The sequence below is a fragment of the Oncorhynchus mykiss genome, chromosome 22, assembly GCF_057628025.1.
Source record: "Oncorhynchus mykiss isolate SJ-2025 chromosome 22, ASM5762802v1, whole genome shotgun sequence".
Lineage (NCBI taxonomy): Eukaryota > Metazoa > Chordata > Actinopteri > Salmoniformes > Salmonidae > Oncorhynchus > Oncorhynchus mykiss.
The window spans coordinates 42,996,799-43,008,528 of NC_143043.1; the positions used below are offsets into that span (position 1 = coordinate 42,996,799).

The window sequence follows — 11,730 nt, forward strand, 5'->3', positions numbered from 1 at the left end:
GGGGTCGCTGTCCGTGTAACTCAGTGTAACTGCACCCCCATGTATAATCTGTTTGTCTTTCTAAACCTCTGCGCATGTTGGTGTCCATGCTAGAAGAGGCCAGTTTAGGTTAACAAGGGTATGGTGGAGGCCAGTGACCCCGCTGGGGAAAAGTGCTGGCGTAGGGCCTTTTTGTTGAAAAGTTGTTGTTTCAGAGAGCCCTGTGCCTGCTAGTATCAGCACCAAGCGGGACTGGCATGCGCTGGGCCCTTATTGGCAAATCCCATGAGTCATCAGCACAGTGGTCCGACCTCTTTGTTAGATGGTTTAACTGCATGCTGCCTATTGACCACTTTCTATGGCAACGGTGCTGGACTCCTGGCATACCACATCATGCGCCGCGGGCACACACAGGCCTGCCCCCCTGACCTGACGCATCACACACACGCATCTCCAACCCTCCCACCTGGGCCCTATAAACAGAGACAATACATAGGCCTAATACCTTTACCACATATGTTTTTGCAAAATGTCATAGTTTCCCTAGTTACAACCGATCTCTATCTGAAAGATTTAGTCCAATTTTTTGAAGTATTTAGCATTTCATGTTATTGACAGAAAACAACTGTATTGACCAGAAGTAGAGAGTCTATTTATTTATATTTATTTTCCACTGAAATTCGGGTATGAAAGTATATGGTGAACTACCAGCACCTACTAGCCAGTAGGTGCTGGCTCAATGAGAGAGTAGAACATCAGTAACAAAGAGAAGAGTGGAATGCTTTGCCAGTCTGATTCTGCAATAAGTCTTGATAGTACTCAATAAATCTTGCTGGTCTGTAAAAAGTTTTGATGGCCTGTGATAAGTCTTGACAGCCTGCAATAAGTCTTGATGGCCTGTGATAAGTCTTGATAGTGAGCAATAAGTATTGATAGTCTGCAATAAGTTTTGATTATCTGCAAGGAGTTTATAGTCTGCAATAAGTATTGTTAGTCTGACTGCAATAAGTCATGATAGTTGCAGCATCCAATCTTTGCATGACTGAAGTTAATTGAATTGACTCCTTTCTAACCCATTAAAGTAATTTTAATTAATAAAATATACCCTTTGATTTAGAAGAATTATGCATTTTGCATCATAAGTGAATGATTTCTTTATTTTTAAATTTACATATCTTGAAAACTGTTTTTTGTGACTATGACAATGGACTACCGAAACGAATACCAAAAGAAAGACAGAGGTTCATCTATCATTTGAAGACATTGTTTTAATTTTATTAATAAATGTGAAATAAGTTATGATTATTAACAGGCATGTAGTGAGGCAACTCTAAAAGTTCTGAACGTGGCGGATGGACCCCACTTTAGGGTGCATGGCGTTCCACTCGGTGAAGCGGCGGTACTCTGCCCTCTCCAGCAGGTGCTGGCGGCCGCGGTAGTTGGGGTGCTCATAGAACACCCAGTGCACCTCGCGGTGACGCCAGCGCTCGGGGAGGTTAGGCTTGGCTTCGCTGAACTCCATCATCTGACCGGCAAAGTCAGGACGCTTGTAGATTCAGATCCTGAACATGCCAGAGGTCTAGAATACAAAGAGGGAACAGAGAGGGTATTTGTATTTATTATGGATCCCCATTAGCTGCTGCCAAAGCAGCAGCTACTCTTCCTAGGGTCCGGCAAAATGAAGGCAGTTTATACAATTTTAAAACATTACAACACATTCACAGATTTCACAACACACTGTGTGCCCTCAGGCCCCTATTCCACCACTACCACATATCTACAGTACTAAATACATGTGTATGTATAGTGCGTATGTTATCGTGTGTGTGTGTGTGTGTGTGTGTGTGTGTGTGTGTGTGTGTGTGTGTGTGTGTGTGTGTGTGTGTGTGTGTGTGTGTGCGTGTGTGTGCAAGTGTCTGTACCAATGTTTGTGTTGCTTCAGTCTCCGCTGTTCCATAAGGTGTTTTTTTATCTGTTTTTTACATCTAATTTTACTGCTTGCGTCAGTTACTTGATGTGGAATAGAGTTCCATGTAGTCATGACTATGTATATACCCATGCTCATAACTTTTTAACTGTTTTAAGGCATTGCATATCTAGATTAGATTTCACATTTGGATATACGTAATCACTAATCCACTTGTCCTCCTCGGATGAGTAATAGGAAGGATCAGACCAAAACGCAGCGTTGTAAGTGTCCATGTTAATATGAATAAATAAACTGAACACTGCAGCAACCAAAAAACAACAAAGCGAACGAAACGAAACAGTTATGTAAGGTGAAGACGCACAAAACAGAAAACAACTCCCCACAAACACAGGTGGGAACAGGCTACCTAAGTATGGTTCTCAATCAGAGACAACGATAGACAGCTGACTCTGATTGGGAACCATACCAGGCCAAACACAGAAATACAAAACATAGAACAAAAACATAGAATGCCCACCCCAACTCACGCCCTGACCAAACCAAAAATAGAGACATAAAAAAGGAACTAAGGTCAGGACGTGACACTAGGCTACAGTATGAATCATATGTTATGTTTTGTTCCAATACCTGGTTACTGGATTTGATTGAATGCAATACAGCATATTCAGGTCATTTGGTTGTACAGTATGATTGATGAGATAGTGGGCAGAGCTATTGTGGGAAAATGCTACCTGGAGATATGCAACGTTTGGTTCCACATGATGTGGCTACTGAGCGGTGGCAGTTATTTTTGAATTTTATTTGGGGAAGACACTTGACACTCTTTCTCCAAGAAGCATCCTCCAGAGCTCTAACATAAAGAAACTGTGTTTTCTAGGTCTTTGAGTTGTGTGAACTTAGCTTTGCTGCAACATTCATCTTATCTACTATTTCTGTGTATTTCTCAGTCTCCTCATAAGACTGCCGTTCAGCTGCACAGGACACATGTTGTAACACGCAGGTTTGTGTGTGCCAACCTCTGTGTGCGCATGTGTGTGATTGAGAGAGGAGGGTTGAGAGAGAGGTAGGGAGAGATAAAAAAAATAGAATTACATTCTCTATTGGCATTAACCTAAACCAACGCTGCCCGGCATGGCCCCCAGTCTTGAAGCCAAACCCTTGGCCTCCTGGGTGGGACTTAGATTGCGGATGATGCGGCAGGACCTGATGTTGTTATTGTAGCCCATCCAGCTCTGGTAGTCAAGGTACTCCCCCCTGGTCAGGATGTACTGAGAGCCCAGGTAGTTGGGCCTCTCGTACAGCACCCAGTTCCCACTCTCCACCCGGATGGAGTTGCAGCGGCTTAAGTGGGAGCTCAGCTCAGGGCAATCGCTACTGCATTCAAAGTGGTGACCCTGGAAGTTTTTGTCCTCATAGAAGATGATCTGTGGATTGAGAAGAAGGGAAGTTAGGTGAGTAGCCTTGAGAAACGAAACTGATCTTGCGATAGCTCACATTTTGTTTAACTTCAAGACAAACTAAACGTGAGCACAGTGGTCAATCTGCTTGACCAGGCTAGTGGGTGAGAGTACGCAAGGTAAATTAGATGGTTGCATATTTTCTGAAACTTTCACAAAGTTCCCAGATTATCCAGAAATCCTGGTTGGAGGATTCCTAGTTGGAGGATTCCCTAGCAGCTCATTCCTTCCTGATTCCGGGAATCCTCCAACCAGGATTTCTGAAATACCAGGGAACATGGAAAAGTTTCTGGAGTTTTGCAACCCAGTTAGGTAAGAATATAGAGGTGGTGTCAAAAGGAAAATTACAGTTAAATGACCTACCTTTCCGATGCGGTCCATGATTGGGGCTTATCTCTGACTTTTTTGATAACTGAATGTTTATACCCCCCCCCCTATCATATACAGCAGTATCGCTACTGGCGTGGACCATATTTATATATGTGGGACATTGAAATGCAATGCCAGGGGAATCATTGTCATTTGAATAGCCTCAGCATTGTTATCGGCACAATAGCTGATGTGGCAAATATTTTAAAAGTGCACCCACTTTATACAATGTTTATCCGGCAATTGTATACCAGCTGACCTTTCGATCATACAACGCCCGATTCCAGAAAATGATTTATTTATGTAATTATTATTATTTATTTATTGTTAATTAAAATCTGGGCGGCTGGTAGTGCGATGGCCTCCATGAAGTTGGCTTCTGGCCACACGGCTCTGTCCTGTAAGCTTTAACATTTGCAATGGAACTGATAGGCACATTTCCGTCAGACATCATGCCCCACCCAACATCTTGGCTACTGTACAGCACACCACATTTACTGTAGAATGAGTCTACCAACATGGAGTTACTCATATAGAGTAGAAGGATTATAATCTTAGTCTTGGAATGCCCTTACAGTTCAGTACACCTCAAGATTCCAACACCCATGCCCCACCCTCCATCTACAACATTTAGAACGAGTCGGGGTTGGCTAACATTGGGGTTCTCTTAACTCATATAGAGTAGACGGATTATAATTTCTGATCAGTGTCCTTGTAGTTAATCACACTAAATGCCTTTACACCTGATCATGTATAGGTTCAGCATTGGGCAAGCATCTAAATGACAGTCGCACAATGTACAACTTCAATCAATGTTCAATATAACTGTCTATTAAAGATTTATAAGCTAATAATTCACTTGTTTAAAACTACAGGTAAACATTTTGACACTTCATCATACATTTTTACACTTGTAAAGTGTTTCTAGTAGAAGTAAGTTTTTGTAAATGTACAACTCCGTGGTATGTTTTATATATCTGTCTTATATAAGAACCAACGCTGGAGATGAGAAGCAGAACATTTAATATAGTGTAACAGTTTAGCTTCTGTCCCTCTCCTCGGCCCTACCTGGGCTCAAACCAGAGACCCTCTGCACACATCGATAACAGCCACCCTTGAAGCATCGTTACCCATCACACCACAAAAGCTCTGTTAAAGTACAGGATTTTTCTGCATCGAAAAGTATTGGATGGGTCGCCTAAGTTAGTATACTGTATGTATAAAAAAAATCTGAATGGTAAAAGGTTTTCAGTGTACACTTAAACAACAAAAAACAGTTATACAGTATATAGAAAAGATAATAGACCAATATATTTTTTTAATACGATCATCTTTGAGAACTTATAATTATAAAAACTAGACAGTCACAGAGAATTTAAAATTCCCCAAATGATCCATTCAGGAGTATTTTTTTTCCAGGGCATGGGCCCCCATTGATTTTGTTAGAATGTTTGAGTCACTCCGACAGCATAAGAACTTTAAAATAGCTAAATGTTATCTATGCGGCCAAGAGGAGGGCCTCTAAAACGTTCGGTTGGCGACAACGCTAATGGCCAAGCCCACTGCCACACCCCGCCGCACCCACCACATAAGCCCCATTTTGATCCAGAAAAAAACCCTGACAGTATCCCCTAATTTAGATAATCCTTTATATTTACATTGAAATTACTATTAAAACGTGAAAAAAATGTAACATTTTAAGAAAACTTTACAGTTAGGCCAGTCGTACAGAGTCATAAAGGTAAAATCCTAATGAGGCCAAATATGATTCTCTATGCAGTTCACATAGTTAATGCTAATGCATTCTTTACTCAGTATGCCAACTGTTGGCATTCATGCTGTAGTTGATGAAACCATCATTTATGTTGTGTAGAGGTAAAAGGGGGCATTGATTTCTGCTGTCTCCCTTTGCATTTTTTCATCCATATACTGTAGCTCCGTTTTCAAACCAAAGCAACTGTGTTTAAAGTATTTAACTTGCAGAAAAGCCCACCAGCACAACACCAAGACAGATTTCTAACAACTTTAGTAAGGCGATACAGTTCTATGATTCTGATTGTAGCTAGCTTTAGCTATTGGTTAAGTTATTAATTTTATTTGCACTGATTTACAAAATTGTTATAGACAGATCCAGGATCAACACAGCTTAATGACGATCCAGGATCAACACAGCTTAATGACGATCCAGGATCAACACAGCTTAATGACGATCCAGGATCAACACAGTTTAATGACGATCCAGGATCAACACAGCTTAATGACGATCCAGGATCAACACAGCTTAATGACGATCCAGGATCAACACAGCTTAATGACGATCCAGGATCAACACAGTTTAATGACGATCCAGGATCAACACAGCTTAAATAAGATCCAGGAGTTCGATCAAAATGAACTTGTTTCACAGTCAGAACATTGGAATATGATCCTGGATAAAGCAGTAATATTTACTGAAGTACATCACATTTAACATGTAAACTGTCACAGGGACGTATGCATCCATCATAAATGACGTTGTATTGTAAATTCCGTGTTTCTTGACTTGAATATTAGATGTGGTGTGTGTTTGTTCAGATACATAATGGAAACACTTGAATAAATGAGGGAAACAAAGTATATTGAAAGCAGGTGCTTTCATGAAGGTGTGTTCCTAATGGTGTTCTTCGGCTTGCAAGCCTCCCCTTTATCCTTCAAACATAACGATGGTCATTATGGCCAAAAAGTTCTATTTTTGTTTCATCAGACCAGAGGACATTTCTCCAAAAAGTACGATCTTTGTACCCATGTGCAGTTGCAAACCGTAGTCTGGCTTTTTTATGGCGGTTTTGGAGCAGTGGCTTCTTCCTTGCTGAGTGGCCTTTCAGGTTATGTCGGTATAGGACTCATTTTACTGTGGATATGGATACTTTTGTACCTGTTTCCTCCAGCATCTTCACAAGGTCCTTTGCTGTTGTTCTGGGATTGATTTGTACTTTTCGCACCAAAGTACATTCATCTCTACGAGACAGAACGCGTCTCCTTCCTGAGCGGTATGACGGCTGCGTGGTCCCATGGTGTTTATACTTGGGTACTATTGTTTGTACAGATGAACGTGGTACCTTCAGGAATTTGAAAATTGCTCCCAAGGATGAACCAGACTTGTGGAAGTCTACAATTTATTTTCTGAGGTCTTGGCTGATTTATTTTGATTTCCCCCTGATGTCAAGCAAAAAGGCATGGAGTTTGAAGGTAGTTCTTGAAATACATCCACAGGTACACCTCCAATTGACTCAAATGATGTCAATTAGCCTATCAGAAGCTTCTAAAGCCATGACATAATTTTCTGGAATTTTCCAAGCTGTTTAAAGGCACAGGCAACAAAGTGTATGTAAACTTCTGATACAGTGAATTATAAGTGAAAAAATCTGTCTGTGAACAATTGTTGGAAAAATTACTTGTGTCATGCACAAAGTAGATGTCCTAACCGACTTGCCAAAACTATAGTTTGTTCACAAGAAATTTGTGGAGTGGTTGAAAAACGAGTTTTAATAACTCCAACCTAAGTGTATGTAAACTTCCCACTTCAACTGCATAAAAATGCTGGTCAGGCCATTATTTTTGCAAGTATCTTGGCTTCCATGGCTATGGCCCTATAGGATGACAATGCCTCCATCCACAGGGCACGATTGGTCACTGAATGGTTTGATGAGCATGAAAATGATGTGAACAGTATGCCATGGCCATCTCAGTCACCAGATCTCAACCCAACTTATTCTAGAGATGCTCCCGAGACAGCATTTTTCACCACCATTAACAAAACACCAAATTATAGAATTTCTTGTGGAAAAATGGTGTTGCATTCCTCCAACAGAGTTACAGACACTTGTAGAATATATGCCAAGGTGCATTAAAGCTTTTCTTGTTCATGGTGGCCCAACACCCTATTAAGACACTTCATGTTGTTGTTTCCTTTATGTTGGCAGTTACTTGTACATTCATTTGTTCAGAGACTTTCCTTCTCAATCCAATTCCTACTGAACTGTGTTGTGTGCTGATGTGGTATTCTAGGTCTTTGAGTGGTACAGTAACATTCTGATTCATTGGAATGTGTCTTGAATTTAAACAGTCTTCTGTTATCATCCAACTTTTCATTATGACTTTATGACTGTTGTATGTTCATTTTTAATGTTAACCTTTACAGAATTGTGTAAATACTTCTTTCCTTGGAGGGAAATAAACTATTCTATATTATTATATTCTGTTATATTCTGTTCTACAGTTGATCAAATGCTAGCAAAGAATACTAAAGAAAACTGAGTAAGTAGATCTACTGGTGTTAACGTACATGTGTGCCCTGTGTTGATACCCATGGCAGAGCAATGAAGACGGCAGCATATGTGCGGATTAGACAGGGTTTTATTTGTTGGACTGCAACACTCTCACACAGAGGTGGGTGTCATAAGAACGGCAGAGAGGTTCATCGGAAAGGATGTTGTCGTAGGGCTCTAGAACTAAAACACTAGGGGTCTTAAGGTTCTAGAACTCTGTGATCCTGCGGAATGAGCCCACGACAGGGGAGGTAGCGCCCCAGTCTGTGAAGTTACGGTACTCTCCGTGCTCCAGGAAGTACTGCTGACCCCTGTAGTTGGGCAGCTCATAGAAGACCCAGGCACCATCCATCACTACAGCAGAGTGGAATTCACAGAACTTGAAGGCTTCGTGGACCGATGGGCAGTCTTCGCTCCACTCTGCCATCTGGCCAGCTAAATCTGGCCTGTCATAGAACCTGATCTTGTAGGAATTTTCATAGACCTGCAAAATAAATACAACCAAAAATACATACATGCCAGTATCCCTAATTATTAATATAAAAGTAATCACTTTAATTATTTAAATTGCCATCACTCTGTATGTTCTTAACAATATTACTCTTTAAATGGGTTTCTTGGCTGTTGTCCTGGTTTCCTTCAACAATTGACGTGCATGGGCCTGGACGTGAGGGAAACTGCTGCCAAAACATGAGCCTTTTATCTCCTTATTGTCTGTGTGCTTTTGACTGATCATTGCCTGGTTGGTGCACCCTGGGGCATTCCATTCACTACCCTGCATCCAAATCTGGTCAGACACTTTTTTTAACATCCTAATTGCCAAAACCTAAATATACAAGTGTAATATGAATGACAAGTTTATGATGTCTCTCTGATATAAAATGTAGAACATTTAAAGATCTGTCAAAAAGCAAAACATGCTGGAAATATAGCAAAACAAGAAACAGCGCAGATTATCAACTTCTTGCATCAAGTCGTCAGCATCTATCTACTGACGCACATCCGATCCATCAGTGCCATCTTCAAACTTAACGATAAAGTTAGTAGGCTTACAGTTTGTAGCCTACGTTTGGTAGGAAGGCTTACATTTTTAATAGAGCGACAGGACCTGATGTTGTCATTGAAGCCCATCCACTGCTGGTGGTCAGGGTACTCTCCAGGGGTCAGCACGTACTGGTAGCCTCCGTAGTTGGGGCGCTCGTACAGCACCCAGCAGCCGCTCTCCACCCTGATGGAGTTACAGCGGCTGAAGTAGGAGTGCAGGTCTGGGCAGTCGCTGTTGCACTCATAACTACGACCTTGGAAATTCTTATCCTCAAAGAATACGATCTGGAAGAGAGAGAGAGAAAGAGAAAAGCCTGGTAAGATACAAGTCATACGTTTCATACAGTATGTCTTCCAATCTGGGGCTGTCACGATTGCTCTTCTGGCGAAGCTGCAATACTGCAATACATACAATGCTGCTTGAAGTTACAGAAGTTACAAAAATCTAATGTGAACTTTTTTGTTAAGTTTTAAGTGTATTCTATAATCCAAAGGCTCTTCTTACCTTTCCCATTTTTTTTGTATTGTTATTGTTCACCTCCCACTCACCAGCAGCACTGCCGAGGTTTATATCCAAATGTTTTTATTGTTATTGTTCACCTCCCACTCACCAGCAGCACTGCCGAGGTTTATATCCAAATCCAGAATGTGCTGACAAGGGAAACGCCTTTGTTACCTAAATTTGTCTGATTTGTATATAATCAAAATGGTTTGTTCAAGTTTGATTTCCCTTTGTCCCAATGTAATGGCTCTGTATCAAAGATTTGCCAGAACTGTGATGTGAAAGTTATAAAGGCCAAGTCTCCCAACCTATCCCCTAAATGCGTTATATGGATTGCTTTCAATCAGTCTGCTATCAAGGAACCTTTTTTGTTTTCTATTGGCGTCTAGTATTGTGTGATCTATAATCGTTTTTTGGGGGGGGTGGAGATTTAATTTTGTCTTGAGCATCGAACTGTCTGGTCTCATCGTCTGAAGTTGTACAACTGTCTGGTCTCATTGTTGAATAATCAATGAAGGATTTGGCAGGTAGCCTAGTGGTTAGAGTGTTGGGCTAGTAACTGAAAGTTTCAAGATTGAACCCATGTGCTGACAAGGTAAAAATCTGATGTTAACCCACTGCTCCAAGGCAGTTAACCCACTGCTACTAGGCCGTCATTGAAAGTAAGAATTTGTTCTTAACTGACTTGCCTAGGTAAATAAACGTTGAAAAAATATATATATATGATATTGTAACAGACACAGCATCTCAAGGGGAAAAGGGAATCAGATGGCCCAAAAGCATCAGGCAAGCAGTTATTCAAATAATTCTATGACGGAACAAGGCAAGAATGACTAGGAGAAAGATGGCCTAACTAATACAGAGGTACACACATATTTACACACACACGCTCAAACCAATCAGGGATCTTCGGGATGAGAAGACAATATTGAATTTACTTGAAAATTCTGTTGTAATCTCAGGTCGAGGTCCGAATGGCTCCTTTCATTCACAAAGGAAAACTGTCCCTGTTCAATAATCTATGGTTGATATTTGATCTCCGTCCACTGAGATCGAGACTAAGTCAATATATTTTTTTTTTTTTACCTTTATTTAACCAGGCAAGTCAGTTAAGAACAAATTCTTATTTTCAATGACGGCCTGGGAACAGTGGGTTAACTGCCTGTTCAGGGGCAGAACGACAGATTTGTACCTTGTCAGCTCGGGGGTTTGAACTCACAACCTTCCGGTTCCTAGTCCAACGCTCTAACCACTAGGCTACCCTGGCGATGCCGATATCAAAGGACTAGTGAAACAGAAGATAGGCAGCAATGCTTTAGCCCAAATTCTATGTGTGCTACAGAGGTCGTCCAGGAGGGAGTCCCCTGTGGGGACCGGGACAGTTTCTGAAGGACATGAATAATGTCCTTCACATTATTTTATAATTTTCCAGGGCTAGTTCCTTTGTTATTAAATGGTGGCCATTTGACGGTTGTCAGTAATCTGATCTTGAAAAGGAGGAAGATGAGGAAGAATGGTTCCCTCTCAAGTGGGTGTCTTCCTGGATGAGGTGAAGCCATGGAAGAAGAATGGTGATCTTCCTCCTCCATGAAGCGGTGTCTCCTTATTTGAAGGTTGTTTGTCCTTCTCCATCTTGGTGTCGACTGTAGATTGGGAGAAGGAGGTGTCCTTCCTAGTCAGTGGCGCGGCATGAAGTCGCTACAACTCTAACGACTGAACTTTAATCCCAATATTAGTTATCGAGTCATTTAGTAGTAATTGATGTGTTCCTTTTGTGACTTTCGCTGTGCTCTTAATTTACAGTAGATATAGAGGAATGAGCATGCCAATGGATTGTTAACAAAACTGCCTGAAATTTTTGATGACACAGCATGAACTCCGAACCAAAGCAAGGATATTTTCTCAGGTTGCAAGTGTGACCACTATGACTTAGTTTCTTCAATCTTTCAATGAATGTCTCACTCGGATTGTGAAATAGTATTGACATATTTCAAGAATGACAAAGGAACTCCTCTGTGAGCTCTGTGCAGAGTAGAGAGTTCCTGGATGACTAAATAGGGTCTTTGTGACTCCGTTCTATAACAAAACGATGTGAAAAATGTGATTTAGATATACACTGCTCAAAAAAATAAAGGGAACACT

At 41.0% G+C, this 11,730-nt stretch overlaps 2 pseudogenes; both read right to left on the minus strand.

Moving 5' to 3' along the window:
* Positions 1 to 1,309: 1,309 nt before the first annotated feature.
* On the minus strand, positions 1,310 to 3,747 carry LOC110501826 (gamma-crystallin M2-like; annotated as a pseudogene).
* A 4,503-nt stretch (positions 3,748 to 8,250) lies between these two features.
* LOC110501827 (gamma-crystallin M2 pseudogene) lies at positions 8,251 to 9,419 on the minus strand (annotated as a pseudogene).
* Positions 9,420 to 11,730: the final 2,311 nt, after the last annotated feature.